The sequence below is a fragment of the Chiloscyllium plagiosum genome, chromosome 19 (assembly GCF_004010195.1).
Source record: "Chiloscyllium plagiosum isolate BGI_BamShark_2017 chromosome 19, ASM401019v2, whole genome shotgun sequence".
Taxonomy (NCBI): Eukaryota; Metazoa; Chordata; class Chondrichthyes; order Orectolobiformes; family Hemiscylliidae; genus Chiloscyllium; species Chiloscyllium plagiosum.
The window spans coordinates 50,968,783-50,995,295 of record NC_057728.1 but is presented as its reverse complement, the minus strand read 5'-3'; the positions used below and the strand labels follow the sequence as shown (position 1 = coordinate 50,995,295).

The window sequence follows — 26,513 nt, the reverse complement described above, 5'->3', positions numbered from 1 at the left end:
GTGACGTATAAAGGCCGGGCAGGTGTGACGATCCTGAACATGAACAATATAAAGGCAGCAAACTCACAAATGGTGCAGGGGCAAAACATGCCTTATTCCTCAGAACAACCGAAAGGCTGTTGGAACTCATTGATTCTGCCTCTCCATCAAGTGTTGAACAGACCCCCTGAATCTGAGATGGACCTGGCGGATCTCGCCGCATCAATGCCTTTGCCGCTGGAAGAAGAGAAAGAATTTCTCCCAAGACACGCTGGGTGCAAGAGGCAAGCTCATGCGTGTTACACACTGTCCCCTGTACCTGACACAGAGCCAGAGAAAACTGACCCAGTGTCAAAACGTCCCAAGGGGTCTATAAGTAAAAGGATCGGCCTCTATCTTCAGACTCAGAGGAGGAGGAATGTGGTGATTGTAACGAGGTCAGCCAAGTGGACCTCATAGAATATGAGTTCCCTGATTAGACCACGTTAACATTCCCTATCAGGGAGCCCTGGCTGACAGATATAAACAGGAGTGTCAGAAGTTTTGTTCACTCTGAGAGATGACTTGGAGGAAACTGGATCAGTGTCAAGGACTCTCCATGTGTAAGTAAAGGGTGATTTGGTGACAGGATACCAGCTCTGTGTAGTTATTACAATCACAAAAGTTATTGATCCTCTAGTACCATTTGCCCTGCCTTTCCTGTAGTCTGGGATAACCTGGGATATTTAGTTCCCAGTCCTGACCACCTTGTCACCATGTCACTGTAATGGTTATTCATGTTGTACCTTACAAGGTTGAATTTGATCCAGTAATTCATTCAATTTATTCTCTAGCCTCCATATGTTTGTCTAAAGAACACTAAAACTGCCCTCCTGCTGTGAATACTTTAACAACACCGTTCTTATTTCTCTCTCCTGCTTTAATGACATCACATAGTTTTGTGTTCTCGTTTGATAAGGATGCAGCATCATTTCACAAAATTTACCAATGTGATGCATTTATAGAAAACCTGTTTTGGAGATAACCTTTAATCAGACTAGTGCAGCTCCTGCAAATTTCCTCAACTTTCTAAAAGGGACAAACCTAAGATACAAGACAGACTTCAAAACTCAGTGAAGTGTATGAACTAAATGAATTATCTGAAGCAAATTCTAGAGGATCTGGAAACCCTGCTGTATGGGGCGAGGAGTAGAGTTCAACGTAACTTCACAGAGGCTGTGCTCAGAATAAAGGCAACATCAGCATTGTCATACTGGGTGATTAGGCTGCTCTCACATTAGAGAGAGGGGAACAAAACTGACGATGGTTTAACCAGAGGGTGACCAGACCTCAGGAGAAGAAAGAGAGCTGTTCACAGTAACCACTGCCAATACAGGAATTGAACCCATGCCATTGGTGCTATGTAACATTGCAAACCAGTTGGTCTATCCAACTGAGCTAAACGACCCCTGTTGGATTGCACCAAGACACAACTTTGTCCTAATCTGGAAGTTAACTGAGAAAAGTCAACTTCTGAAGAGGTCAAACTGAACTCAGAATGTTAACTCTGTTTCTCTCTCTGCAGATGCTGCCAGACCCGCTGAATTTCTCCAGCATTTTGTGTTTGTTCCCTAAAGATCTTACAAATTTCAATGAGATTGCCTCTCAGTCTTTTAAACTTAAAGGGTATAGGCTGAACCAGTTCAACTTTTCTTCATAAGTTAAGCTATTCATCCCATATATAAGGTGGGTGAACCTTCTCTGAACTGTTTGTTGATCTTGTTTGAAAAAGATGCAAAATTATACAGCGTGCTCCAGGTGTGGTCTCACCCCTGTACAGCTGTAGTACAACTTCCCTATTTTTATATTCCATTCCCTTGCAACTAATGGCAACATTCCAGTTACCTTCTGAATCGCTTACTTTACCTACTTACTAACCTTATGTGATTATAAGCAGGACACCTAGATCGCTCAACCTCAATTCTGCAATCTCCATTTAATTTATACCCTCTCTTCCTATTACTCCTACCAAGATGGGCCAATTGCGCATTTTTCCACATTACACTCCCCCGGATACCTTCTTCCCACTCATTTAACCTGTCTCTATCCCATTACAGACCTTCCCTTCTCCTCTTGGTTTCCCATCTACAATAAAACCACAGAACTGCAGATGCTGAAAATCTGAAACAAATAAAGAAATTGCTTGAGAAACTCAGCAGGTCTGGCAGCATCATAGAAGATAGACAGCAGAGTTAACATTTCGTGTCCAGTGACCCTTCCACAGAACTCCTCCTTCACTGGACCCAAAATGCTGTCCATGCTTTCTCTCCACAGATGCCGCCAGACCTGCTGAGTTTCTCCACCTATCTAGTTTCCTACCCATCCTGGTGTCTTTGGAACCCTTGGATAACACGCATTTGAAAGTACAAGAGAGTTCACAGTTCAAAACCTACTCTTCCCTTGGGACATTAATCCATGAATAACATAGCAGCAAAAACCTGATCTCTGTTCACCTATGGCAAAGAATATAATTCAGTCTGACAGAAGGTTGTATTTTATATTAGAGAGAAGTAACTTCAGCTGAAACATACCATTCCTCCAGCCATTAATTTGCTGTGAAGTCCAGTTCTATTTAACAGTGCCTGGGGAATGAAAATGCTAATATTGTTGCAGGAAATCAAACTTTGCGAGTTTGAAAGAGAGATCAGCAAGATAAAATGTCACTTAAAGACCCAAACCAGCCTCCCTAATTGTGCAGTTTCCATTGATGTCAAACCCTAGCATCTCCTCCTGTAGTATAAACTGGGCTGTTTGGCTGTGAAGGTTTGCTCATGCTAACCAGTGGAATATGTATTTGTTGTCAGGAAACGCTAGGAGCCACCAGCAGATAACCAGTAGCTCCACCGCAATGTTCACACTCCAACGGCTTGTGGTTATGAAAGATTCTAACCAGTCACCTTGACTTTATGCTGATTAAAGCTTTGCATTTATGTAGCACATTTCATGTCTACAGGGTAATGCAAGTGCTTCACAACTAACAAAGTACCTTTCATGCGTAGCTGTTACTGAAGTACAAGTCTGGAGCTACAAAGATCCCACAGAAAGCATTGACAAAAGTGACCAGACAGGTTCATTTATAAAATGTTGATGGAGTGAAAGATATTTATTAAGGCATCAAGAAATGCTACACTGCTCCCCAAAACATTGCCATCAAAATCTTGACATCCACCCTACAGTGGTGCAGCATTCCCACAGTACAGCCCCTCCGACAGTGTGGTGCACCCTCAGTATTGACTCTCCGACAGTGCGGTGCTCTCCCAATACTGACCCTACGTCAGTGCAGCGCTCCTTCTGTACTGACCCTCTGGCAGTGCAGCACTCCCTTAGTACTGACCCTCTGACAATGCTGCACTCCCTCAGCACTGACCCTCCAACAGTGTGGCACTCCCTCAGTACTGACCCTTCAACAGTACAACGCTCCCTCAGTACTGACCCTCCGACAGTGTAGCACTCCCTCAGTACTGACCTTCCGACAGAACGGTGCTCCCTCAGTACTGATCCTCTTACAGTGCAATAGTCCCTCAGTACTGACCCTCCAACAGTGTGGCACTCCCTCAGTACTGAACCTCCAACAGTCCAGCACTCCATCAGCACTGAACCTCCAACAGTCCAGCACTTCCTCAGTACTGCCCCTACGACAGGAGGCACTCCTTCAGCACTGACCCGCCAATGGTCTGGCGCTCCCTAAGTACTATCTCTCCGACAGTGCGGCACTCCCTCAATACTGACCTCTGACAGTGCAGTATCCCTCAGCATTATCCTCCAACAGTGCAGCACTCCTTCTGCACTCACCCTCCCACAGTCTGGCGCTCCCTGGGTACTGACCCTCTGACAGTGCGGCACTCTGTCATTACTGACCCTCTGACAGTAAAGCACTCGCTCAGCACTGACCCTCCGACAATGCAGTGTTCCCTCAGCACTGACCCTCCGACAATGCAACACTTAGTGCAGAATCTGACCCTCCAACAGCACGGTGTTCCTGCAGTACTAACACCACCTGCGGTGTGGCATTCTCTCACTACTGCACTGCTCCTTCTATCCTGACTCTCAAACCGTACAGTTCTCTCTTTGTATCACTCTGGGAATGTCATTGTAGATTTTTTGTTCCATTCTCTGATGTATAGGTGATGGTGTTACCATTTAATACAGTCGCACGATTTACATTACACAACAGTAACAAGAAACACACATCCAGATAAACAACTCGCGGCACTGACGCAAACTGATAGTTAAACTATTAAGGATTCAGATACACTCACAGACACCAAACGTGTTTCAACAACTCAGAGTATTGCAATGAAACACAAAGCAAAATACACCCAAACAGAATAAGGGTTCACAAATTTAAGGCAGAGATGGGGAAGAATTTCTTCTGTCAGAAGGTAGTGAATCTGTGGAATTCTTTACCTCAGGAGTCTGTTGTGACTGCATCATTATGTATATTCACCATGTGAAAAGGCAGATTTTTAATCACTGAGGGAGCATTGTGGCAAAAAACCATGAAAATGGAATTGAGTTACCAGAGCAGCTTCAACAGGCTGAATGACCTCCTTCTGCTTCTACACCTTATACTCAGCCAAACAGCTGGAGGGTCAGGACTGAGGGAGCACCACACTGTCAGAGGGTCAGTACTGAGGGAGCACCGCACTGTTGGAGGGTCAGTACTGAGGGAGCGCCGCACCTTTGGAGGGTCAGTATTGAGGGAGGGCCACACTGTTGGAGGGTCAGTACTGAGGGAGCGCCACACTGTCAGAGGGTCAGTACTGAGGGAGCTCCGCACTGTTGGAGGGTCAGTATTGAGGGAGTGCTGCACTGTTGGAGGGTCAGTATTGAGGGAGGACCATACTGTCAGAGGGTCAGTACTGAAAGAGCGCCGCACGGTCAGAGGGTCAGTACTGAGGGAGCGCCGCACTGTTGGTGGGTCAGTACTGAGGGAGCGCCACACTGTTATAGGGTCAGTACTGAGGGAGGGCCACACTGTCAGAGGGTCAGTACTGAGGATGTACTGCACTATCAGAGGGTCAGTACTGAGGGAGCGCCGCACTGTTGGAGGGTCAGTACTGAGGGAGCGCCGCACTGTCGGAGGGTCAGTACTGAGGGAGTGCCACACTGTCGGAGGGTCAGTACTGAGGAAGCGCCGCACTGTCAGAGGGTCAGCACTGAGGGAGCGCCGCACTGTCGGAGGATCAGTACTGAGGGAGTGCCACACTGTCAGAGGATCAATATTGAGGGAGTGCCGCACTGTCAGAGGGTCAGTACTGAGGGAGTGCTGCACTGTTGGAGGATCAGTACTGAGAGAGTGCTGCACTGTCAGAGGGTCTGTACTGAGGGAGTGCCGCACTGTCAGAGGGTCAGTACTGAGCGAGTGCCGCACTGTCAGAGGGTCAGTACTGAGGGAGTACCACACTGTCAGAGGGTCAGTGCTGAGGGAGTGCCACACTGTCAGAGGGTCAGTACTGAGGAAGTGCCGAAGTACTTGAGTCAGTACTGAGGGAGTGCCACACTGTCAGAGGGACAGTACTGAGGGAGTACCGCACTGTCAGAGGGTCAGTGCTGAGGGAGTACCGCACTGTCCGAGGGTCAGTGCCGAGGGAGTGCCGCACTGTCAGAGGGTCAGTACTGAGGGAGTACCGCACTGTCCGAGGGTCAGTGCCGAGGGAGTGCCACACTGTCAGAGGGTCAGTACTGAGGAAGTGCCACACTGTTGGAGGGTCAGTACTGAGGGAGTGCCACACTGTCAGAGGGTCAGTACTGAGGGAGTACTGAACTATCAGAAGTGGTACAGAGGAAGCACTATACAACCTAAGGGAGGAGGTGGTTCAAATAATTCAGTTGGCTGCTGTGAAGGAAATTATACAATTCCAAATGATCATGGATACAGGTTGAATGGCTTCCCTCCACACTCACTGTACTGCCCAGTGATTGGGTGCAGAATTTGCAACAGCTGTGTGATGTGACATGTAAGGACACAGCGATGTGAACTGGACAGGCAGATGGAGCATCAGAAGGTCAGGAGAATTGGGAGTTTATCTCAGGAAGAACAAATAATGAGAGTTTTTACTCTGATGAGTGCATTTTGACTCTATATTTAATTTGTGTGTAATACAGATGTTGAAACATGTTTGCTGTCTGTGAATGTAGCTGAGTCTACGATGGTTTAATTAACTGGTTACATCAATCCCATAAGTTGTATTTCTGGCTGGGAATTCCTTGTTGCTATTCAGTAAGGGCAATCAGTATAATACTGCTGAGTGTGTTCTTTACAGTTTAACTGGCAACATTTTCACTTCGAGTCATAGAGTAATTGAGGTGTACAGCATGGAAACAGTCCCTTCGATCCAACTTGACCATGCTGACCAGATATCCCAAATTAATCTAGTCCCTTTTGCCAGCATTTGGTCCAATTCCCTCTAAACCCTTCCTATTCATGTACCTTTCCAGATGCTTTTTAAATGTTGTAACTGTACCAGCCTCTACCATTTCCTCCGTTGGCTCATTCCATACATGCACCACCCTCCACATGAAAAAGTTGCCCCTTAGGATCCTTTTAAATCTTCCTTTTCTCACCTTAAATCTATGCTCTCTAGTTTTGGACTCCCTGACCCTGGAGAAAAGACCTTGGCTATTTATCCTAGCCACGCTCCTCATGATTTTATAAACCTCTATACTTGAGTCAGAGAACTGAAAAAACCCACAATGACACTGCCAGTACAGTGTTGAGGGAATTCCGCACTGTCGGAGGGACAGTGCTGAGGGAGTGCCACACTGTCGGAGGGTCAGTACTATGGGAGTACTGCATTGTCAGAGGGTCAGTACTATGGAAGTACTGCACTGTCAGAGGGTCAGTACTATGGGAGTACTGTACTGTCGGAGGGCAGTACTATGGTGGTACTGCACTGTCGGAGAGTCAGTGCTGAGGGAGTGCTGCACTGTCGGAGGGTCAGTGCTGAGGGAGCACCGCACCGTCAGAGGGTCATTGCTGAGGGAGCACCGCACTGTTGGAGAGTCAGTGCTAACAGAGCACCACACTATCGGAGGGTGCGTACAGCGGGAGTGCTGCACTGTCGGAGGTGCCATCTTTCAAACACAATGATAAAGGACAGCCAGGACTCAGTTTATGGTGGGCGCCAAGAGTCTTGCAGCCTATATTTTCAGAAAAGCATAGGAGTTATCCCTTGGTTTCATGGCAACAATTGATCCTGTAATCAACATCGCATTGGTAGTTTATCTAGTTGGACCCACAATGCTGTGAAGTGCCTTGGGATATCCTTAAGGGGAAGGGATGAAAGGTACTATGTAAGTGTAAGTTTCTTTTTTTGAAGAATGTGATTCAGATCATCATGTCTTTGCTGGCTTTTTCAAACAGATGTCCAATTAATCCTACTCTGTGCGTCCTCTCTGTTCAGTTCTTATTTCATCCCTCAATTTTCCTCACCAAACCTACTCCTATATCACCTTCGACCACCCATTCAGGTAGCATCTTCCAACTCAATGTTTCCTCATGTGACACCTCTGCCAATCGCTTTATATCTGCGTCCTCTGGTTATCAGCCTGGCTGCATCTGGAAACACTTGCTTTTTCTTTTCCCCATCTTAACTATTCATGATTTTGAACAATTCAAATAAATCCTCTTTTTACCTTGCTCTTGGTTAAGGAGAGCAACCCAGCTGCTCTGGTCTCTCCACACAATAGAAAAGTAGAAGAAAGGGCCAAGAGTAGGCCATTCGACCTCCTCGATCCTGCTCCATCATTCAATACCATCATGGCTGATCTTTGAGCACAATATCCTAATCCCTCCCCCTCATATCTCTTGATCCCTTTAGCTATATCTGTCTCTTTAGCTATATCTAATTCCTTCTTGAAAGCACAATGTACCGGCCTCAACCCACTGCCTGCGGGAGTGGATTTCACAAGCACACCACTCTCTGCTAAAGAAATTTCTCTTCATCTCTGTCCTAAAAGGTATTGGCCTTCTCCTTAAATTATAACCCCTGGTTCTGGGTTCGTCCTCCATCAGAAACATCCTTTCTGCATCCAACCTGCCTAGTCCTTTTAGAATTTTATAGGTTTCTATGACATACCCCCAACCCTCATTCTTCTAAACTCCAGACAATACAATCCTAACCAACTCAATCTCTTCTCCTGTTATCCCTGGAGTTGATCTGGTGAAGCTGCACTGCCTCTATAGCAAGAACATCCTCCCTCGGGTAAGGAAGCAGTCCACTCCTGGTCCCTTCTTGACAGATTTTCTCAACGGCCTTGAACACCTTCTTGACATATGGTTCCCAACATTGAATGGAATGTTCCAGCTGTGATTAAATTAGGGAATTATAAAGGCTTTCCTCTCTTAATGAGCTCCAATAGATTTTTAATCGGCTCAACTCGTGCTCACATTAAAGTATTTCAAAGGATACACCCCTAGGTCATCAAATCATAGAACCCCTACAGTGTGAAAGCAGGCCATTCAGCCCACACCGACCCTCTGAAGAGCATCCCACCCATCTACCCTATCCCTGCTTTCCCCATGTCTAGCCCAACTAATCTGCATATCCCCAGACATATGGGCAACTTAGCACGGCCAATCCACAATTCTTTGTAAGGAAGCAGGGAGAACATGCAAACTCCATACAGACAGTCGCCTGAAAGTGGAATTGAACCTGGGTCCCTGGAGCTGTAAAGCAGCAGTGCTAACCACCGAGCCACCATGCCATCCCAGCATGCGCTTCTCAAAAAATGGTGCAAACAGTTCACTTGCGTGTTTTTAAGGCAGAGGTGGATAGATCCTCAGTAAACAAGGAGGTGGGGCCAGGGGGGTGAAAGGTTGTGGGGGTTAAATGGGATCGTGGTGTAATCACATCAGACATAATCTTCTTGAAGGCAGAGCAAGCTTGAGAGGCCGGATGTGAGTTTACATATCTCCCTTTTCAACAGTATGCTAAAATTAAGGTGTAATATTGTGGAGAACATTGCTTAATAAACCCGGTAGAGCTGTTTTAAACAAGGCCAGTGGAGTCTAATGCCTGCCTGCAGCAAAGTAACAAAAGCTGCTTTACATCCTTCACACAGGCCAACGCAGGGAAAAAAAAGACATATTTACCACTTGGTGGGATTCTCCAAACGGAATTAGTTTTCTTACAAGAGCTTGCATGGAAGATCAGAAAAGAGAAACATTCATTTTGTTCAAATCCTACAATACAGCACAGCACAAACACTTCACCAGATCAGGTTGGCACGACTTAACTCGGCCACATTTCCCGGCTCCATTTAGAAGCAGAAACATGGATGAAAACAGCTATTGTTCAGATATCTGAGTTTGTGTCTGTGTTTACCAGAAAGAATAGTCACAAAGAGGCAAGGATACTGCCAACTCGTGTTCTTTACTTAAACGAAAGGCTTCTGAGGTGGACGATGCGCCATCGACATCACGAACTATTTAGACAATTCCTGGCCGAACAACAGATATAAAAGGGACCTAAGGGGCAAAGTTTTCACACAGAGGATGGTGCGTATATGGAATGAGCTGCCAGAGGAAGTGGTGGAAACTGGAACAATTACAGCATTTAAAAGGCATCTGGATGGGTATATGAATTGGAAGGGTTCAGAGGGATATGGGCCGGGTGCTGGCAAGTGGGACTAGATTGGGTTGGGATATCTGGTCACCATGGACGCGTTGGACCTAAGGGTCTGTTTCTGTGCTGTACATCTCTATGACTCTAAGTAAAAGGAAAAAGGCACGGGGGACAAAATGTGGTCTAACTTATTTAAATACACAAATGTTGCCTGAAAACCAAATACAGACCAGCTGCTTTAATATTGCTGCCAAGAAGCTGAATGATGATGCTCACATCTTTTACAGTCACCAGTTCAATGAAGGACGATCTGGAGCCCAAGTGCCACCTCGAGACATGGCATCAGTTCAAACTGAGGGAAGGTGATGGCACTAACTGTGATATTACTGGATGAGTTTGCAGAGGACATGGGTACGAATCTGCTGCTGTGACAGATGGTGAAACTTAAATTCAGTAACAATCTAGAACGACAAAACGGAGCCTAATGGTGACCACTGCCAAATGTCATAAAAGCCATTAGGTTCACTAATCTCCTAAAGGGAAGGACATCTGCTGTCCTTATCCGGTCTGGCCCACATGATTTGCCCTCCTGGCAGTTTGGGATGGACAGTAAATGCTGCCATAGCCAGCAACACCCATATTGTATGAACTAACTTTTAAAAACTGAAGCGACAAACTCAACAAGTTAGGCCAAACACCTCAAATGGTGTTTGTCTTTAACCATATATTCTAGAGCTGAGTAAAAATAACTAGCCATTTTTATAGCAAAGACAAGGATCACTCTGAAAATAAAGCAAAAGGAAAGCTGATGCCATTTTGCACTGTGTCTGTAATTGACTGGATTCTATGGATTCTATGACCAATATAATAGAATTTGCTCAGACTTCAAATCTCTCACTTTTGTCAACTGAGCTTAGTGATGGACCTTTTGATGTTTTCATGACTTCTGTTGCACAAATGACATAACTAAAGGCCACAGGGTACAGTGTGACATTTGTACAGAGTTACTGGTACCCTGTGCTGTATTTGCTAACATGCACGACACAGCTTTCCCAACATTACATCACATGCAAGCCGGTGATAGGCTTCTCTCACTTGCTGTTGCTGATTCAAAATCCTCGCTTCTCGTTGTGCCAACAACTTTCACCCTTTACCACTGCCGTGTTGATCTCACATCATCTCTTACTCAATCTTATTCTGTGCCAACCAGAAAAACTTGCATTTATATAGCACTCTACATGACCACCGAGCATCTCATAGTGCTTTACGGTCAATGAACTTTGCTCAAAGTGTAGTCACTGTTGTCGATTAGTGTATGCAGCCAATTTGCACACAGCCAGCTCCCACGGTAGGGCAATAATGACAAGATTATCTGTCTTCCTGATGGCAATTGAGGGATAAATACTTCCATTCCCCCCCCCCCGCCCCCGGACACCAGGGAGAACTCCCCTTTTCTTCTCTGAAATACTTCCCAGGGGATCTGTTACACACACCTAGACAGGGTCTCAGTTTAACAAGTCATCCAAAGGGCAGCACCTCCAACAGTGCAGCACTCCCTCAGTACTGAACCGGGGACTCAGTCTGGATTGTAATGCTCAAGTCTTGGTGTAGAACTTGAACTCAGAACCACGCTGCAGCTGAGACTTAAATCTGGGCACTTCTTTAGCTTCCCCTTCCTTTCAACTCAGAGAGTCAGCAAATAACTCACTCTTTATTCAAACAACTTCCTCGCCTGCTCTTTATCACCCTGGTGATGACTGGCCTGGTAAACGTCACCTCCTTCTGTTCAAATGCCCTTTCCTTCCTTTCATTATGACTATTTTTAAATAACTGAGACCTATCTTGAATGTCTCATGCCTTCTTTCTCAGTTCAGTTGCTCACATTTTATAACGGGAAAGTCGAGACTGGGCTCTGGTAGTGTTGAGCCTTTGCCAATGATGCGTCATTATTGAAAATATTTGTATGAAACTTTTATTGTATAAAATAAACAATGATGTCGACAGCAACAGGCGAGGCTATTTTTTTCCTGTAGTCATTGAGCAGGAATTGGCAGCAAGTGGGACTATTAGTCAGAACAGATCCCATCTGACTCTTCTTATACACAATAATCTGCAAGAAAGTTCAAATTCACACTGTGGTAAACACTAGCTCTATTTAACAGAAGCACGGCTCCCTGTTCCCAGCTCAGGGCAAACATCATGACAGATTTTGCAAGAGAACACTACGCTCTGTGGAGCCAGAAGCTTCCTGGGAAATGCTTATCCGGCTCAGTTAGACACGGATGAGTGGATCACCTCTGCTCTTGGCATAAGTTGGACATGGTCTGCTGACTGTGTTCACTTCACCTGAAGCCGGAATACACTTAGAGAATCAGACAGCAATCCCACTCCTCGCAGAGTCGGACCAGTCAGGTACCTCAGAAACCGAAGGGCAATTAACGAGAAGCAAACAGATGTCGTTCGGCCGAATGCCCCACAGAATTTTTAATGCTCTGCTTTTAGCTGTCTCAGCTTGCACTCTTTAATTATGGCAAAATGTTTATCTTACCCTTGTCAGCTGCAGCTGTGTGTATTATACAATAGAGTCTCGCTCTCGCCTATACAGCAGAGTAGATAGCAACTAGCCATTGTCCCCTCCCCCAACACAGACAGGGATCTCAACGTTGCTGACATCACCCAGGCAGATACCAACTCACAAAGCGCCACCATGCAGTCCTCAGAACACCACGGCCTAGTTTTAAACCAGTGTGGAGGTGCTGGTTAACTAACCTGTTTAGTACAGAAATCATCACTGAAAGGGAGGTGAAAGTTCTCTCAGAAAGAGTAATTACAATAGGGTGGTGGAGGTGGTAGTGTCCCTACCTCTGAGCTACAAACAATAAAACAGTGTTATAGAACTGGAGGCGGCCATTTGGTCCATTGTATCTGCATCAGTTCAAAGAGCGTTATGACTTAGTGCCACTCTCCTGCCCTTTCCCCTGTTTCCCTTACACATTGGTTCTGTCCAAATAATCATCCAATGTTCTCATGGAAGCCACAGTTGAACCTGCCTCGACCACACTTCCAGTCAGTTTTCCATATCCTAACAACTCACTGTGTGAAAAGGCTTTCCTTACATCATATTTACTACATTTGCAAATCACTTTTATTCTGTGCCCTCTCCTTTGATGAACATTGGGGCAAATGAGTCCTTAGTTTAATGCCTCATTCAAAAAGAACAACTCAAAGAGCACAGCCCTCCCTCAGTGCAGCCTCTCCAGTCGCATAGCCCTCGCTCGGTGCAGCCTCTCCAGTCGCATAGCCCTCCCTTGGTGTAGCCTCTCCAGTCGCATAGCCCTCGCTCGGTGCAGCCTCTCCAGTCGCATAGCCCTCCCTTGGTGCAGCCTCTCCAGTCACACAGCCCTCCCTTGGTGCAGCCTCTCCAGTCGCACAGCCCTCCCTCCGTTCAGTCCCTCAGCTGCACAGCTCTCTCTTGGGCCTGCCTCTCCAGTTGCTCAGCCCTCTCTTGGTGCAGCTTCTCCAGTCGCATAATCCTCCCTCCATTCAGCCCCTCAGCTGCATAGCTCTCTCTTGGGGCTGCCTCTCCAGTCGCATAGCCCTCCCTTGGGGCTGCCTCTCCAGTCGCACAGCCCTCCCTTGGTGCAGCCTCTCCAGTCACGTAGCCCTCCCTTGGTGCAGCCTCTCCAGTCGCACAGCCCTCCCTTGGTGCAGCCTCTCCAGTCGCACAGCCCTCCCTCCATTCAGCCCCTCAGCTGCACAGCTCTCTCTTGGGGCTGCCTCTCCAGACAAATAGCCCTTCCTCAGTGCTGCCCTTCCAGCCCTCCAAGGTGTGACAATATCATGGGACTACCAACCTAACTGCACCTTTACCACAAGGACTGCAGCAGTTTAAAAGCAAGAGTCTCCATCAGCACCTTCACAAGGGACAATTCGAAGGTGATAATGAGGGCCTGGTCATTATGCAGCAGAATGCTGTGATCACAGAATTACAATCATCCCCTGAGCAGTGAGCACAGACTGACTGTATGTGTTGGGAGCACTGTGATAGTTACCACTGATGATCTCTAGCTGCATAGTTTATCTTCTTGCAACTACACTGGCTCCATTAAATAAACAAAGGGAAAGCAAACACTAACTATAGGCAAACAAAATTCCAATGCGTGTTGTGAAAGGACATGCATGTTTATGTACACAAATCAATTCCATCCTGGTTAAACAGTAACTGCAGCTCCCCATGCCCTTCAGTGAATGCAGTCAGTCACATCAGTCCTCACAGTAAACCCTTCCCCCAGCACCAATCAGAATTCTCAATTGGAATGGAGGAGTCTAGTTAGACCAAGAGCCTGTTACACCTTTCAAAGGGCCCAGGTGGTCTTTGATCCAAATCCATATACCTGTCCCACAACATCTTAGCTTAGAAAAACCAAAGGACCTCAATATTTTAAGACTGACAATTTATCCAGCACCAATTGCCAATTCTGTTTTTTTTATTCACTGATAGGCATTGCTAGCTGGACCAACATTTATTGCCCTTGAGAAGGTGATGGTGAGCTGTATTTTTGAACCACTGCAGTCCATGGTGCTGTTGTTAAGGAGGGAATTCCAACATTTTGACCCTATGACAGGGAGGAAACAATGATGTGTTTCCAGGTCAGGATCTACGTTCCCCCCCCCACTAAGTTTGTTTCCTTCTGCTTGGATCTCTAAGACTGGAAATCAACGTTGGGAATGGCGTTGGCATATCAATCCAAATGTATGGACCCTTGGCATGCCTGAGCAGCTTAGAGAAAACATTGCTCAGGATGTTGAGCAGCTGGGAGGGGAACTTGTAGGTGGTGGTGTTCCCATGTATCTGCTGCCATACCTGCTGTCTCAGGAGCCTTGGCAATTTTCGACAGTGCATCTTGTACTACAGTGCAATACACATTGCTGCTAAACAGAGACATACACAGGAATTCCTAGAGGCCTGGCATTCAAACCAGAACTCCATTAACAAACATATTGATTTGGACCCCATTTACCAACCTCTCAGAAACAGAACCAGAAATGATAGCAGCTACCACAACAAACCAAGACAGATAAATAGCAAGCGGGACAGAACACCAACCCTTCACCGGAGGCTCCCTGATGATGTTACCTAGCATGGTAACGAAAGGTCTGAGAACAAACCTACCAGCTCAGCAAGCAAACTTACAACGTGTTAGACTGCTGCTATTGAGCATTGATAGAGGGACCCACCGAATGTTTGAAAGTCTTCTGTTTTGTCATTTTTAGATCTAGAGACTGGCTTCTCAGTTTAGATTAGATTTGAATCCCTACAGTGTGGAAACAGGCCCTTCGGCCTAACCTCCACACCGACCCTCTGAAGAGTAACCCACCCAGACCCATTTCCCTCTGACTAATGCACCTAACACTATGGGCAATTTAGCCTGGCCAATTCACCTGGCCTGCACGTCTTTGGACTGTGGGAGGAAACCCACACAGAGCACAGGGAGAATGTGCAAACTCCACACAGACAGCCACCTGAGCCTGGAATCGACCCTGGGACCCTGGTGCTGTGAGGCAGCAGTGCTAACCACTGAGACACTGTGCTCCCCTAGTGTGGTTGCCTACACTAGGAACCACATGCTACAGTTTTGTCCATTCAATAAACATAACAATGTCGCTTTGCAATTCTGTTTTTCATCTAAGCAGACTACAACATCACTTAGCCACGGGTCTTTGACAAATCTGGATATATGGCTTTTTGCTCTATCGTCTCAGATGTTAATGAATACTGTGAATAATTACATATACCAATGCAGAGCATTACTCATCACCTCATATCGACGGGAGTACCTGCCTATTATCCCTACTTCTTTCTTTCTGTTCACAAAGTACTTTTTGGAGCCAGGGTTTGAATATTACATACACAAAATCAGCAGCTTACCCACCAGAGTTAAATAAATAAGGAGTTAATTGAGCTTGTTAAAAGCTTAATTCACCCCAATATTTGTCATAGCTTGACCAGACCATTCTCTCATTAGAGTGATGACTTAAGTGTCATCACATCACACCGTAGCCAGTGTGAGAAATTGAACCCATGCTGCTGGCATCTCTCTGAATTACAAACCAGCCATCCCAAGCTAACATCACTTCTCTTAAGAAAATCCCTTCTCACCTGAAATCAATCTAGTGAACTTTTCTGGACTGCCGTCAATTTCAGTGTAACTTATCTTTAGATAAGGGACCCAAAACTATTCACAGTGTTCCAACTGTGGTCTGTCTAGTACTTTGCATTGTTCTAACAAACCTTCCCCACTTTTATACTCCATTCCCTCTGAAATAAAATCCCAACACTCCACTTGCCTTCCCTATTTCCTGCTAAACTTGGATGCTGGCTTCTTGTGATTTATGCATAAGGCCTTCCCAATTCCCCATGTGTTGTTGCTTTCTGCAGTCTTTCTCCATATTCATAATATTCAGCTCCTCTCGGTCAAGGGTAAAGGTCAAGTTGCCATAGTTCCTGAAGACCACAGAGCTTCAATCTCATTAGAGACAGGCAAGGGGTGGGTTTAGGAAGGCAGCACCTTCACAGTAACCTCAGTGGGAATCGAGTAATATGTTGTTGATGTTACTCTGCATTGCAAACTAGCCATCCAGCCAATTTAGTCAACCAACCTCAAATTCTCTATACTTCGCGTCAAAGTACATAACCTCATTTCCCCCCACGTTATATTCTACTGCCAAATGCTCAGCTTAATCTGTTTATATCCGTCTGCAGACTGTGTCATCCTCATGACTTGCCTTCTCATCATCTGCAAACCTGGCTATTGTCATTATCCAAGTCATTAATATATATTGCTCCAACTGTGATCCCCACAGACACCACTAACTATCGATTGAAATCCTGAAAGGGTTCCCGTTATCCCAACTCTATTGTCTATTAGTTCACCAATTGTCTACGACATACTGCCTCTTACCTTATTATGTAGCATAATGTGCAACGCCTTATCAAATGCTTTCAGAAACCCAAATAAATTCCATCAACTGTTTACCCGTTATCTATCCTGCTTGGTCCTGCATGAAGAATTCTTACAAATTTGTCAGCCTTAATTTTTCTTTCATGAAGCTATGCTGCCTCTTGTCTGTTAGATTATGAATTCCAAATGCTCTGCTATTCCTTCTTTTATAATAGTCTCTGACATTTTCAAACAACAGATGTTAGCTAACTTGGGCATGATTTCTGTCTCCTTCTGTTTTTAAATAAAGATGTTCCTTGGCAGTTTTCCAATCCTCTGGGACTACTCCAGAATGTAAAGATTCCTTCAAGATTACCACCAGGGTACCCATTATCTCTGCAGCTACACCTCTGCACTATGGAAATATTGTCCCTTGTTCGTCAGTCACTTTATACCGAATTTGAACTAACGAAATGTGCATTGTAGCAGAACAACCTCTACTTCTTTGAATATCCTAGGATGGTACCCCACCAAGTGTATTTCATCAATTATTACAAAATGGTTGAGTGAGTTTTGTTTGACAATGAATCAATAATTCTGTTTACTAAGTAACCAGATTGATGGATCTTTTTCCTTAAAAGAACTAGTTTGGATAAGGTCTTCTTGGTAACTAGAAAAACTATTTATAATTGTATGTTGTGACCATGACCACTGAGTAGTGGAGCCCTGGTTCACTCCTCCAGTGAAGCTGTAACAAGATCCAAGTCTTTGTTAAAGGCAGTGATGCACTGTCCTCTCCCAGCACTGATTCAGAATGGAAGATAGCTTAAAACAGACGCTGGTGCAGAGATCCCATGTCCAGGGAGGAATGAGATGGTGCTTTTATTGAACATCATTGCCGCTTACTCACTCCCAAGCAGCAGTGAATATTCCTTGTTTTGTTCCAGTCTCACTCCCTTTGTTGTTAGGTCTTCTGTACGGGGCGCACATCAATGACATCAGCATTGTGGTGGCAGCAGATACGTCAATTAACAATTGCTCACTCAGCTTACTGCTCCCAATCATTAACACCTACAGCTTAGAACTGATTAACAGTTAGGTCCCACTGACAGGTCGATTTGAAATGCTTCCATGGGATGTGGGTGTCACTTTAACACCAGCATGTGTTGTCTATCCCTAATGGCTCTTGAAATGAGTGGCTATTTCAGAGGGCAATTAAGAGTCAACCATATTGCTGTAGAACTGGAGTGATACGTAGGTCAGGTTAAGGATGACAGATTTTGTTGTGCAAGGCCTTTAAGAACCTCGGATGATCTACTAATGATGTCACGGAACTGCCCCAACAGGGCATAAATAGTACAGTGTGGGCTGAGTTGAACATTAAAAGATGGATGTGTGTGAAAAGGCAGAGAACACTCTGAAGAATTAACAGTAGGATTAGAGCCTTGTATGTCTCAGATTACCACCTATAGTAATATTTAGCATTAAAATTCTATAAACACAGCTTTAAAGAAACCCACGGTTAAAGGCAGTTTTTGATTTTGCTTCCTCTTGAACAGTCCTCTTCAACTCAAACTCTCAGATGTGGACACTAAACCACATGCCAAATTAGATTTCTTTCTGAAAGAGTGTAGGATGTTTTACAACCATCAGTACTTGTGATTGACATCACAGAGACTAGCTTTCAATTACAGATGTATTAAATAAATTTAAATTCCACAGCGACCCTGATGGAAATCCATGCCCCTAGTGCATTAGACTGTATCTCCAGATTACGAGACAAGCCCACAACTCTCCACTGTTAACCAGACAACTAGCTTCCATTATAAAGAAAATATTTGAACTATCCAATAGTTAAGCAGTAGAGTAAAAGAGTCATACAGTTGTACAGCATGGAAACAGACCCTTTGGTCAAATTCGTCTATGCCGACCAGATATCCGAAATCAATCTAGTGCCATTTACCAACACTTGGAGCATATCACTCTTAAACCTTCTTATTCATATATCCATCCAGATGCCTTTTAAATGTTCTAATTGTACCAGCCTCTACCACTTCCTCTGGCAGCTCATTCCAGACACACACCATACTCTGCATGAAAAAGTTGCCCCTTAGTTCCCTTTTAAATCTTTCCCCTCTTACCTTAACCTTATGCCCCCTAGATTTGGACTCCCCCACGCCAAGGAAAAGACCTTGTCTATTTATCCTATCCATGCCCCTCATGATTTTATAAACCTCCATAAGGTCACCCCTCAGCCTCCGATGCTCCAGGGAAAATAGCCCCAGCCTATTCAGCCTCCCCCTATAGCTCAAATCCTCCAACCCTGGCAACATCTCTGTGAATCTTTTCTGAACCCTTCCACATTTCACAACAACCTTCCTAATGCAGGGAAACCAGAATTGCATGCAGTATTCCAAAAGTGGCCTAACCAATCTCCTGTACAGCTGCAACATGACCTCCCAGCTCCTATACTCAATACACTAATCAATAAAGGCAAGCATACCAACCACTTTCTTCACTATCCTGTCTACTTGCGACTCCATTTTCAAGGAACTATGAATGTGCACTCCAAGGTCTCTTAGTTCAGCAACACTCCCCAGGGCCTTCCCATTAAGTGTATTAGTCCTGCTCTGATTTGCCTTTCCAAAATGCAGGACCTCGCATTTACCTAAATTAAATTCCATCTGCCACTCTTCAGCCCATTGGCCCATGTGATCAAAATCCCATTGTACTCTGAAGTAACCTTCTTTGCTGTCCACTACACCTCCAAATTTGGTGTCACCTGCAAACTTACCAACTATACCTCCAATGTTCACATCCCAAATCATTAAATAAATTATGAAAAGGAGTGGACCTAGCACTGATCCTTGTGGCACACCACTGATCACAGGCCTCCAGTCTGAAAAACAACCCTCCGATACTACCCTTTGTCTTCTGCCTTTGAGCCAGTTCTGTATCCAAATGGCTAGCACTCCCTGTATTCCATGTGATCTAACTTTGTTATAAGGAACCTTGTCGAACCTTGTCCATACAGATCATGTCCATTGCTCTGCCCTCGTCAATCCTATTTGTTGCTTCTTCAAAAATCTCAATCGAGTTAGTGAGACATGATTTCCCATGCACAAAGCCATGTTGACTATCCATAATCAGTTCGTGCCATTCAAATTACATGTAAATTTTGTCCCTCAGGATTCACTCCAACAACTTTACCACCAATGATGTCAGGCTTACCTGTCTATAGTTCCCTGGCTTTTCCTTACCACCTTTATTAAAAAGTGACACCATGTTTGCCAACCTCCGTCTTCTGGCACCTCACCTGTGACTCTCAATGATCCAAAATTCTCAGTAAGAGGCCCAGCAATCACTTCCCTAGCTTCCCACAGAGTTCTAAAATACACCTGATCAGGTCCTGGGGATTTATCCACCTTTATGCATTTTAAGATGTCCAGCACCTCCTCCTCTGTGATATGGACATTTTTCAAAATGTGGCTATTTATTTCCCCATGTTCTCTATCTTCCACATTCTTCTCCACAGTAAACTCTGATGCAAAATTCTCGTTTAGTATCTCCCCCATCTTCTGTGGTTCCACTTCTAGGCTGCCTTGCTGATCTTCGAGGGGCCCTATTCTCTCCCTAGTCACCCGTTTGTCCTTAATGTATTTGTAGAATCCCTTTGGATTCTCCTTAACCCTATTTGCCAAAACTATCTCATGTCCCCTTTTTGCCCTCCAGATTTCCCTCTTACTGCCTTTATACTCTACTCAGGAATCACTCAATCTCTGTTGTCCATACCTGACATATGCTTCCTTCTTATTCCTAACAAATACCTCAATTTCTCTAGTCATCCAGCAGTCCCTACACCTACTAGTCTTACCCTTCACCCTAACAGGAATATATTGTCTCTGGACTCTCGTTATCTCATTTTTGAGTGTTCCCATTTTCCAGCCGTCCCTTTAGCTGCAAACATCCGCCCCCAATCAACTGTTGAAAGCTCTTGCCTAATACTGTCAAAATTGGCCTACCTCCAATTTAGAACTTTAATTTTTAGATCCACCTGAGGCAAGAGAAACAAACTTTGTCTTTAACTTTCATGCTCAACAGAGGCTGTTTAACCTTTTGAATGCTTGCAGCACTATCTGCTTAATTTCAAACTTCCAACACCAAAAGAGTTTTGTTGCATTTTTGCAGTTTCATTTGCATTTTTAAAGATCAAACTCTCAAATGTCAAACTGAATTTCAGCTTCAGAAATACTTACCAGAATCCTCACTTGCACCAAACTTTTTGTGTATCCTGCAGTCTTTTACCAAACACTGGCATCGGATCTTTTGAAATGAAATAAATACAATATTAATACAAATTAAGATTGCTGAAAATCCTCAGAATGTTCATAAGAATCTGCAGCAGGGTTGTTATGGAGTACTTTCAATTTCTGTTGTGAGTTTAATAAAAAGATTCAAGTTTGCAATATTCTCTCTCTGGATAAAGTTATAATTTAAAACTGGGCAAGAATGGAATATACAAATATTTTCCAAAACTCTCATTCTCTCATTGCCCTTTCACATGCTTACTTTCCTTCTCTTCTCTCTATAACTCTCTGCTCTCCCTCTCTCTTTCTCCTCCTCTCTTTATGCCTCTCTGCTCTCCCTCTCTTTCTCTTCCTCCCTCTATCCTTCTCTGCTCTCACTCTCTCAGCATCTTTCCCTCTCTCTCTCCCCCCACCCACACCCTCTCCTCAGTCCTTTCACACTCTCTCTATTCTGGTTCCAGTCAATCGGAGTTGACTTGGAGCACCGAGGTTCTTCCCCAAGACTGGGAGCTCCTGTTCCCCGGGACCCCCGGTTCCCGGATCTCTCTCTCTCTCTCTCTCTCCTCCCTGTTCCCAGTGCTGGGATCTCTCTCTCTCTCCCCTCCCTGTTCCTGGTGCTGGGATCTCTCTCTCCCCCTCTCCCTATCCCGGTCTCTCTCTCCCCGGGTTCCCTATCCCGGTCTCTCTCTCCCCGGGTTCCCTATCCCGGTCTCTCTCTCCCCGGGTTCCCTATCCCGGTCTCTCTCTCCCCGGGTTCCCTATCCCGGTCTCTCTCTCCCCGGGTTCCCTATCCCGGTCTCTCTCTCCCCGGGTTCCCTATCCCGGTCTCTCTCTCTCTCTCTCTCTGTCTCTCCCGGATTCCCTATCCCGGTCTCTCTCTATCTCCCTGGGTTCGCTATCCCAGTCTCTCTCTCTCTCACTCCCTGGGTTCCCTATCCGGGTCTCTCTCTCCCCGGGTTCCCTATCCCGGTCTCTCTCTCTCTCTCTCTCCCGGATTCCCAATCCTGGTCTCTCTCTCTCTCTCCCCGGGTTCCCTATCCCAATCTCTCTCTCTCTCCCCGGTTCCCGGTGCTGGGATCTCTCTCTCTCTCTCTCCCCCCGGTTCCCGGTGCTGGGATCTCTCTCTCTCTCTCTCTCTCTATCCCCAGGTCCCGATGCTGGGATCTCTCTCTCTCTCTATCCCTGGTTCCTGGTGCTGGGATCTCTCTCCTTATCCACCAGTTCCCGGTGCTGGGATCTCTCTCTCTCTATCCCCAGTTCCCGGTGCTGGGATCTCTCTCTCTCTATCCCCAGTTCCCGGTGCTGGGATCTCTCTCACTCTCTTTCCCCCCCGGTTCCCGGTACAGGGATCTCTCCCTCTCCCCGGTGCTGGGATCTCTCTCTCTCCCCCGGTTCCCGGTGCTGGGATCTCTGTCTCTCCCCCGGTTCCCAGTGCTGGGATCTCTCTCTCTCTCTCCCCCCTGGTTCCCGGTGCTGGGATCTCTCTCTCTCCCCCGGTTCTGAGATCTCTCTCTCTCTCCCCTGGTTCCCGGTGCTGGGATCTCTCTCCCCCCCGACGGTTCCAGGTGCTGGGATCTCTCTCTCTCCCCCGGTTCCCGGTGCTGGGATCTCTCTCCCTTTCCCCCGGTTCCCGGTGCTGGGATCTCTCTCTCCCCCACTCCCCCGGTTCCCGGTGCTGGGATCTCTCTCTCTCTCACCAACCCCCCAGTTCCCGGAGCTGGGATCTCTCTCTCTCTCTCCCCTGGATCCCGGTGCTGGGATCTCTCTCTCTGTCCCTCTCCCCCGGTTCCCGGTGCTGGGATCTCTCTCTCTCTCCCTCCCCCCCGGTTCCCGGTGCTGGGATCTCTCTCCCTCTCCCCCGGTTCCCGGTGCTGGGATCTCTCCCTCTCCCCCGGTACCCAGTGCTGGGATCTCTCTCCCTCTCCCCCGGTTCACGGTGCTGGGATCTCTCTCTCTCTCTCCCCCGGTTCCCGGTGCTGGGATCTCCATCTCTCTCTCCCCCGGTTCCCGGTGCTGGGATCTCTCTCTCTCTCTCACTCTCCCCCGGTTCCCGGTGCTGGGATCTCTCTCTCTCTCCCTCTCTCCCCCCCCGGTTCCCGGGGCTGGGATCTCTCCCTCTCCCTCTCCCCCGGTTCCCGGTGCTGGGATCTCTCTCCCTCTCCCCAGGTTCCCGGTGATGGGATCTCTCCCTCTCCCCCGGTTCCCGGTGCTGGGACCTCTCCCTCTCCCCTGGTTCCTGGTGCTAGGATCTCTCTCTCTCCCTCTCCCCCGGTGCCCGGTGCTGGGATCTCTCTCTCCCCCCGGGTTCCCGGTGCTGGGATCTCTCTCCCTCTCCCCCGGTTCCCGGTGCTGGGATCTCTCTCTCTCCCCCGGTTCCTGGTGCTGGGATCTCTCTCCCTCTCCTCCCGTTCCCAGTGCTGGGATCTCTCTCTATCCCCGGTACCCGCTGCTGGGATCTCTCTCCCTCTCCCCCGGTTCCCGGTGCTAGGATCTCTCTCCCTCTCCCTCGGTTCCCGGTGCTAGGATCTCTCTCTCTCCCTTTCCCCCGGTTCCCGGTGCTGGGATCTCTCTCTCCCTCTCCCCCAGTACTGGGATCTCTCCCTCTCCCCCGGTTCCCAGTGCTGGGATCTCTCTCTCCCCCGATTCCCGGTGCTGGGATCTCTCTCTCCCCCCCGGTTCCCGGTGCTGGGATCTCTCCCTTTCCCCTGGTTCCCGGTGCTGGGATCTCTCCCTCTCCCCCGGTTCCCGGTGCTGGGATCTCTCCCTCTCCCCCGGTTCCCGGTGCTGGGATCTCTCTCTCCTCCGGTTCCCGGTGCTGGGATCTCTCTCTCCCCCGGTTCCCGGTGCTGGGATCTCTCTCTCCTCCGGTTCCCGGTGCTGGGATCTCTCTCTCTCCCCCGGTTCCCGGTGCTGGGATCTCTCTCTCCCCCCCGGTGCTGGGATCTCTCCCTCTCCCCCGGTGCCCGGTGCTGGGATCTCTCCCTCTCCCCCGGTGCCCGGTGCTGGGATCTCTCCCTCTCCCCCGGTGCCCGGTGCTGGGATCTCTCCCTCTCCCCCGGTGCCCGGTGCTGGGATCTCTCCCTCTCCCCCGGTGCCCGGTGCTGGGATCTCTCCCTCTCCCCCGGTGCCCGGTGCTGGGATCTCTCCCTCTCCCCCGGTGCCCGGTGCTGGGATCTCTCCCTCTCCCCCGGTGCCCGGTGCTGGGATCTCTCCCTCTCCCCCGGTGCCCGGTGCTGGGATCTCTCCCTCTCCCCCGGTGCCCGGTGCTGGGATCTCTCCCTCTCCCCCGGTGCCCGGTGCTGGGATCTCTCCCTCTCCCCCGGTGCCCGGTGCTGGGATCTCTCCCTCTCCCCCGGTGCCCGGTGCTGGGATCTCTCCCTCTCCCCCGGTGCCCGGTGCTGGGATCTCTCTCTCTCTCCCGGTTCCCGGTGCCGGGATCTCTCCCTCTCCCCCGGTGCTGGGATCTCTCTCTCTCTCCCGGTTCCCGGTGCCGGGATCTCTCCCTCTCCCCCGGTGCTGGGATCTCTCTCTCTCTCCCGGTTCCCGGTGCTGGGATCTCTCCCTCTCCCCCGGTTCCCGGTTCCCGGATCCCGGGAGAAGTTACGGTTCTGACCTGCTCCGGGCTCCGGCCGCCACTTTATTCCTTTCGCTTTTCCCTGGCGGAAATGGGAAGGAAAAGGGGGCGGAGGCCGGAGCAAGATCCGCTCCTGGAGCAGGACTCGATCCCTTCAAATCCGTGGAATGGGACTCGATCCCATCAAACCACATTGACTGGAGTCGATCTCATTAACTACCCGATCCGATCAGATCCCAACAGACTGGCCACCACTGGAGCCAATCCCATCAAATCCCAGGAACTGGACCCGATCCCAATTAAAATCCCAGGAACTGGACCCGATACCCGTTAAGATTCCCAGCAATAGGACCTGATCCCAGTAAAACATCCCAGAATCAGTAACAGGACCCCATCAGTACAATCCCAGCACTGAAAGAGACCCTTCTGCCCTACTCCTCTATGCCTACCAGATTTTCTCAAATGAACTCGTCCCATTTGACTACGAGGGATCCAATTGCAATACAATTCCAGGAAAAGTGTCCAAACCCCACACATTGCCAGTAAATGGCACCCAATCTCAATATGAACCAGATCTGATCCCATTGCAATCCCAGCAATGGATCCTGATCCCAATGCAATGCCTTTAAATCTGACCTATCCCAATCAAATCAAAGACAAAAATTGGAAGGAACTCTCTCCACTGATGCTGCCCACAGACCAGCCCAGTTTCTTCAGCATTCCCTTGTCTTTCCTTTTGTTAGCTGGCATCAATTGTTTGGAAAATGCTGGAATCTATTAGCAAGGAAATCATAACAAGGCACAATGAAAACCAATGTCTGCTCAGACAGAGCCAACATGGCTTTATAAGACAGGATCAGTTGAAAAATGTTATTAAATTTTTCAAAGATATAATGAATAAGGGATTGCTAAAGCAGAGCCAGATTTCACATATTTAGATTTCCAAACAGCAGAATATGGGACCATGGATTTTGGGGGCGTGGTGGTGATGGTATTACAGATTACTCAGGGAATCTGAGTTACTACAGCAACATACAGGTTAGGAGTAGTACCAGGCACATTCCTGCCTAATATAACACTGACCTTGAAGTGTGTTTGAAGGATTTAGAAATCAGTATTCGGCCTGTTTGCCAAGTTATGAAGAGTTTCCTTAGACATCAAGACCTGGACTGGGACTCAAACTCCGAACTTCTTATGAGGAAAGGTTGGATAAGCGAGGCTTGTACCTGCAGTTCAGAAAAGGATATGTGCAACAATCAATGCCAGTCTGCACTGTGCAAATCCCAAGCAATGACCGCCCCCATTGCCACTCACCATCCTGACTTGGAAATATGATTTGCAGATGATGGTATTCCCATGTACCTGCTACCCTTGTTCAGGGTACAGTATGTTCTGGAGCACAAGTCTTCAGGACTACAGCTGGGCTTTTGCCAGTGCCACTGCCTTGTCAGTGCTCAGTGTCCGCAGTCCTTTCTTGATATCATGTGGAGTGAAACAAATTGGCCAAAGACTGGCATCTGTGATGCCAGGGACCTCTGGAGGAGGCTAGGCTGGATCATCCATTCAGGAATGCTGGCTGAAGACTGTTGCGAATCTTTCAGCTTTATCTTGTGAACTTTCCCCTTCCCCCATCATTGAGGATGGGCTACTCACAAGGCCTCCTTCTCCAGCGCTTGGCGTTCGACAAGGTTCCCCATAGGAGACAGAGTAGCAAGGTTAAATCTCACGGAATACAGGGAGAACTAGCCATTTGGATACAGAACTGGCTCAAAGGTAGAAGACAGAGGGTGGTGGTGGAGGATTGTTTTTCAGACTGGAGGCCTGTGACCAGTGGAGGGTCACAAGGATCGGTGCTGGATCCACTACTTTTTATCATTTACATAAATGATTTGGATGCGAGCATGAGAGGTACAGTTAGGAAGTTTGCAGATGACACCAAAATTAGAGGTGTAGTGGACAGCGAAGAGGGTTACCTCAGATTACAACAAGATCTTGACCAGATGGGCAAATGGGCTGAGATGTGGCAGATGGAGTTTAATTCAGATAAATGCGAGGTCCTGCAAATTGGGAAAGCAAATCTTAGCAGGACTTATACACTTAATAG

General features: G+C 47.4%; 1 protein-coding gene across 1 annotated transcript in view; it reads right to left on the bottom strand.

Moving 5' to 3' along the window:
• The window catches only part of LOC122559795 (tetraspanin-9-like), a 186,864-nt gene extending 162,213 nt beyond the window's left edge, over positions 1-24,651 (bottom strand). The window contains exons 1-2 of the mRNA XM_043709851.1: positions 24,449-24,651; positions 20,785-20,851 (exon numbers count right to left, since the gene is read on the bottom strand). The gene's annotated coding sequence lies outside the window, so the exon portion shown is untranslated. The remainder of the gene's footprint in view (positions 1-20,784; positions 20,852-24,448) is intronic.
• Positions 24,652-26,513: the final 1,862 nt, after the last annotated feature.